The following is a 6,635-nucleotide window of genomic DNA, read 5'->3' as shown; positions in this document are numbered from 1 at the left end:
ATTGCATATGGGCATCAGTTTGAGTCCCAGCTGTTCTATTTCCTATCCAGCTCCCAGCTAATGCACCTGGGAAGTCAGCAGAGGAAGGCTCAAGTCTTTGGGTCCCTGCACCCATATGGGAGACCTGGAAGAAGCTCCTGGCTCCTGGCTTTGGATTGGCCCAGCCCCAGCCATTGCAGCCATTTGGGGAATGACCCAGCAGGTGGAAAATCTCTGTTTTCCTCTCTAACTCTGCCTTTCAAATATATATATATATTTTTGACAGGCAGAGTGGACAGTGAGAGAGAGAGACAGAGAGAAAGGTCTTCCTTTGCCGTTGGTTCACCCTCCAATGGCCGCTGCAGCCAGCACGCTGCGGCCGGTGCACGTGCTGATCCGAAGGCAGGAACCAGGTGCTTCTCCTGTTCTCCCATGGGGTGCAGGGCCCAAGCACTTGAGCCATCCTCCACTGCACTCCCGGGCCATAACAGAGAGCTGGCCTTGGAAGAGGGGCAACCGGGACAGAATCCGGTGCTCTGACCGGGACTAGAACCCGGTGTGCCGGCGCCGCAAGGCGGAGGATTAGCCTGTTGAGCCGCGGTGCCGGCCAATCTTTTTTTTTTTTTTTTTTTTTGACAGGCAGAGTGGACAGTGAGAGAGAGAGACAGAGAGAAAGGTCTTCCTTTTTGCCGTTGGTTCACCCTCCAATGGCCACCGCGGTTGGCGCGCTGCGGCCGGCGCACCGCGCTGATCCGATGGCAGGAGCCAGGTGCCTATCCTGGTCTCCCTTGGGGTGCAGGGCCCAAGCACTTGAGCCATCCTCCACTGCACTCCCTGGCCAGAGCAGAGAGCTGGCCTGGAAGAGGGGCAGCCGGGACAGAACCGGTGCCCCGACCGGGATTAGAACCCGGTGTGCCGGCGCCGCGAGGCGGAGGATTAGCCTAGTGAGCCGCGGCGCCAGCATTTTTTTTTTTTTTTTAACACATTTGTTTACTTGAAAGTAGAGTTACCCAGAGAAAGGAAGAGAGGCACACAGAACAAGAGAGAGATCTTCTATCCACTGGTTCACTCCCCAAATAACCACTAGGGCTGGGCTAGGCCGAAGCTAGGAGTCAAAAGCTTCTTCCAGAACTCCCATGTGGGTTTGGGTCCCAAGCACTTGGACCATTGCTTTTCCAGGTGCATTAGCAGGGAGCTTGATTAGAAGTGGAACATCTGGGTCTTGAACCCATATGGGATACTGGCATCTCAGGCAGCAATAAAGATTTTATTTAAAAGGCAGAGTTGCAGAGAGGAGAGAGATCTTCCATCTGCTGGTTCATTACCCAAATAGCTGCAATGGCCAGGGCTTTGTGAGGTCAAAGGGAGGAGCCAGAAACTCCATCTGGGTCTTCCACATGGGTGCAGGGGCCCAAGCACTTGACCATCTGTTGCTGCTTTCCCAGGAGTATTAGCAGGGAGCTGTATTGGAAGTGGAGTAGTCAGGACTTGAACTCGGTACCCATATGGGATACCGACATTACAGCTTAACCTGCTATACTACAATGCCACCTCACCCCAGTACTTCTTAAAAGGTCTGGTAGATTTGTCACCTCAGACTTTCTCGATGTCTGTAAGACCTTGGGGCAGGGTTAAGTTCCAGATTCCTGCTAATGCACATCCCTGGGAAGGCATCAGAGGATGGCTCAGGTACTTGGGTCCCTGTCACCCACATTGGAGACCTAGGTTGAGTTTCAGGCTGCTGGCTTCAGTCTGGCAATGCCCTGGGGATTTGGGAAGTGAGCCAGTGAATGGAAGATCTCTGCCTTTCAAGTAAAATTTTAAAAAGAATTTTTAAAGAATAACACTCCTTATTCCCTTTACCTGCTTAATTTTTCATCGTATTCATCATCCCGTGACACATGTACATATGTGTATTTTCTTATTTTTCAAAGATTGGAAATGCAGGCAGAGACAGAGGAAGAGAGCTTCCACCTGCTGATTCACTTCACAAATGCCTACAACAGCCAGGATCCAGGAACTCCATTCAGGTCCTCCACCTGGGCAGCAGGAAGCCAAGTACTTGGGCCATCCTCTGCTGCCTCGCAGGTGTGGCAGCAGGAAGCTGGGTAGCGTGGAACAGCAGGGACTGAAACCAGGCACATCCCAAGTGCTGGCGTGATTTACTGTGCCACAACATCTACCCCTATATTTGTTTATTCTATGTCTTCTAAAATAAAAGCTCCATGGACTTTGTATTTTTTTTTTTTTTTTTTTTGGACAGGCAGAGTGGATAGTGAGAGAGAGACAGAGAGAAAGGTCTTCCTTTTTGCCGTTGGTTCACCCTCCAATGGCCGCTGCGGACGGCGCATCTCGCTGATCCGAAGCCAGGAGCCAGGCGCTTCTCCTGGTCTCCCATGCGGGTGCAGGGCCCAAGCACTTGGGCCATCCTCCACTGCCTTCCCGGGCCATAGCAGAGAGCTGGCCTGGAAGAGGGGCAACCGGGATAGAATCCAGCACCCCAACCGGGACTAGAACCCGGTGTGCCGGCGCCGCAAGGCGGAGGATTAGCCTGTTAAGCTACGGCGCCGGCCGCTGTATTTTTTTTTTTTTTTAAATTGATGAATTCACTGGAGAGAGAGAGAGGGAGCCCGCGTCTGCTGGTTCACTTCCTGAATGCCCGTGGTGGCCAGGGCTGGACTGGAGCCAAAGCCTGGAACTGGGAACATGATCTAAGTTCCTCACGTGGAAGGCAGGAGCCTCATCACCTGAACAATTACCACTGCCTTTGAACCTCGGCATTGGTGGGGAACAGGAACCAGGAGCTAGGTGCTGAACCCAGTACTTTGATGTGGGATGCAGGCATCTTAGCCACAGGCCAAGTGCCTACCCCATTTCCATAGGGGCTTGCTCTTGCCTCCTCCCCGCCTGCATGTCTGCCTTGACAGGATTCAGAAGGTGCATAGAGTCCATGTCCCCTGCAGACCTGGAAGCCCTCCAGTGGGTCCTTAAATGCCTTCCTTGTTCTGCCTTGGAGAGTATGGCAAAAGTAAAAAAAGGGAAAATCCTGTAGGCCTGGGAATCAAATCCCAGCTCTGCCACTGAGGAGCGCTCTGGCCTTGGGCCATTTTCTTCACTTCTCCAAGCTTCCATTTTCTTATCTGTGAAATTGGCATTGGTGATATCTATTTCATAGGATTATATGAGAAGTAAGTGAGCTATTTTAAGTGCAGTGCTCTATCATTTAGGATTATGCGCAGCTGCTGCTAGCAGAAATCTCACTACAGTGCCCTAAGTACGAGGCTATTTTTCTAAGCTGGAGGAAGTTCGAGACTAGGAAGTCTGCTCTGGAATGGCCTCGAGGATGTGGGCTTGCCCTCCATCCTTAGTGCTGTATGCTTTGTCCAGGAGAGCATGGCACAATTTTATTTTCAAGCTTCATCCACCTTTCAAAGAGGAAGGAGGAAGGGCAAAGAGCACCTTGATTCCCTTCCAAGAACTTCAGGCTTCGGGTTCTGCCTGGCTGACTACAGCCTGGCCACACAGTAGCTGCAGGGAGGCAAGGACATGGCACAGTGTCCTGCAGATGGAAGTAGGGTTCTGGTTGTAAGGGGAGTGGTAGAGTAGGTGATGGCTGGGCATCCAGCAGTACCATCTGCAGCGCTGGCTACTCAGAAGCCATGGATAGTATCTTGGGGAAATGGCCAAGTCCTGGCCTCCTGAGGCCCCATGTCTGACAGTCCACTCTGCTGCTTGCTGCCATCCATCAGCATAGTAGTTAGCACTTGATTGTTAAAAAAGATTTATTTATTGGAAAGGCAGGGAGAGTCGACATCGTCCATCTGCTGGTTCACTCTCCAGATGCCCGCGACAGCCAGGGCTGGGTCAGGAGGAACTCCGTCCAGGTCTCTCACAGCAGTGACAGGAACCCAAGTGTTTGGGTCATTACTCTCTACCTCCCAGGTACATCAGCAGGAAGCTGGATTAAGCATGGAGTAACTGGGACTTCTGCCAGGTGCTCTGACATGGGATGCCTGTATTGTAAGCAGTGACACCTGGACCTGTTTTATTTATTTTTATTAAAAGCATTTTTATTTTTGTTTATTAGAAAGGCAGAGTGACAGGGAGAGACCTTCCATCTACAGGTTCATTCCCCAAATGCTCCAAGCCAAAACCAGGAGCCTGGAACTCCATGCAGGTCTCCCCCTTGGGTGGCAGGGACCCACATACTTGAGCCCTCATCTGCTGTTTCCCAAGATACATTCGCAGGAAGATAGATTGGAAGTAGATGAGCTGGGACTCAAACTGCACTCCAGTGTGGGACGTGGGCATACAACACCCATCCCTATTAAAATTCTTTAAACAGATACATAAAAATTATACTTAATTTTGGGAGTACTATGGGATTTTTTTAAAAAAAGATTTATTTTATTTATTTGAAAGACAGAGTTACAGAGAGAGGTAGAGACAGAGAGGTCTTCCATCCGCTGATTCACTCCCAGATGGCTGCAACTGCCTGAACTGTGCCGATCCGAAGCCAGGAGCCAAGAGCTTCTTCCAGGTCTCCCACGTGGGTGCAGGGGCCCAAGGACTTGGGCCATCTTCTACTGCTATCCCGAGCTATAGCAGAGAGCTGGATCAGAAGAGGAGCAGCTGGGACTAGAACTGGCACCCGTATAGGATGCCGGTGCTTCAGGAGGGTTTTAACCAGCTGCGCCACGACACTGGCCCCATTATGTGATGTTTTGAAAAATGTACAATCAAGGTAAGTATATCTGTCTTCTCAAACAAATAGCATTTCTGTATGGCAAAAACATTCCAAATCCTATATTCTAATCTTTTTGTGGAAACATACATTAACTTTAAAAAAATGTTATTTATTTATTTGAGAGGCAGAGTTAGAGAAGGAGAGAGAGATCTTCCATCCACTGGTTCACTCTCCAAATGACCTCAATGGCTGGCACGGGGCCAGTCAGAAGCCAGGAGCTTCCTCCAAGTCTCCCATGTGTGTCCAGGGGTCCAAAAAGTTGGGCCATCCTCTGCTACTTTCCCAGGCACATTAGCAGGGAGCTGGATCGGAAGTAGAGCAGTCAGGACACAAAACAGTGCCCATATGGGATGCTGGTGCTGCTGACAGTGGCTTAACTTGCTACACCACAGCATGGACACCATATGTTAACTGCACACTGCAAACCTGGAACTTCTCTTACCTAGCTGTGATTTAGCAGCCACCGATCAACCATTCCCCATCCCTTCCTCCTCACTTTCTTCCCTGCCAGAGCATTTTGAAGCAGGTGACATTTGTTCATGCTGTGTTAGAGTATCACAAAGCCCCTCATGGAGAGAGACGATTCCCATCTACCCCATTTTTATAAGTGACGGCCCAAGGCAGAGGTCATTCATCCCCTCATTTCAAAACCATTAAAGGGGAGTGGGCATTTTTTTAAGGTTGGTCTATTTGGAAGGCAGAGTAACAGGAAAAGAGAGAGCGAGTGTACTTCCATCTGGTGGTTCACTCCCCAAATGCCTACAACAGTTGGCTGGCCCAGGTGGAAGCCAGGAAACCAGATTCCAGAACTCCATCTGGGTCTCCCCTGGGAGGGTCAGACCCAAGTATTTGGGCCATCATTTGCTGCCTTCCCAGCAATATTAGCAGGAGGTTGGATTGGAAGTGGAGTAGCCAGGACTTGAACTGGCATTCCAATATGGGATCCGGGTGTCCTAAGCACTGGGCCCTCTGCACCACAGTGCCTTCCCCATGTAGTGAGCATTTAGTCTGGCAGTTAAGACAGCTGCCGGGGCCAGAGCTGTGGTGCAGCGGGTAAAGCCACTGCCTGCAGTGCCGGCATCCCCTATGGGTGCCAGTTTGAGTCCTGGCTGCTTCACTTCCAATCCAGCTCTGTGCTATGGGCTGGGAAGGCAGTAGAAGATGTCCCAAGTCCTTGGGCCCTTGCACCTGCATGGAATGACCCAGAGGAAGTTCCTTGCTCCCAGCTTCAGATTATCACAGCTCTAGCTGTTGCAGCCAACTGGGGAGTGAACCATCGGATGGAAGACCTCTCTCTCTCTGCCTCTCCTTCCATCTCTGTAACTCTGACTTTCAAATAAATAAATAAAGTAAAAAAATAAAATAAAATAAAAAGACAGCTGCTTTCCACACTGGAGTGCTGGGTTTGAGTCCCAGCTCTGGCTCCTGACACCAGCTTCCTGATAGGAATGCAGATCCTCAGGGGCAATGGTCAGGGTTCAGAGAGCTGGGTCCCTGCCACTCATGTGGGAGACCTGAACTGAGACCCAAGGTCCTGGCTTTGGCCCACCTGGCCCAGTCCTGGCTGTGAACCAGTGGATGGGAGCTCCCCATCTTCTCTGCCTCTTAAACAAATGAACAAGCAAACAGAGAACAGTGGCAGTCTACTAGAAGCCAAGCACCATTCTAGGTGCCAAGCACTGACCAGTCATTGGCAGCAACCCCTGTCTCTTGTGGAGTTCTGTTAGTGAGACCGTGTCCAAAGTCACAGTAAACGGAGGGGCCAGGCCTCAGGGTCAGTCTGCTATCTAACCTCGAGTCCAGTGTTCTCCCCCAGACTCTGCACCCAAGATCCTCCCCACTGCCAACCAGCCCTCTGCCTTCTCCCAAGCATTGGTTTAGGTCCTACTGTAACTTGCCGTGCTAGATA

The sequence above is a fragment of the Lepus europaeus genome, chromosome 6, assembly GCF_033115175.1.
Source record: "Lepus europaeus isolate LE1 chromosome 6, mLepTim1.pri, whole genome shotgun sequence".
NCBI classification, from domain to species: Eukaryota; Metazoa; Chordata; class Mammalia; order Lagomorpha; family Leporidae; genus Lepus; species Lepus europaeus.
This window is presented reverse-complemented; position numbering follows the sequence as displayed.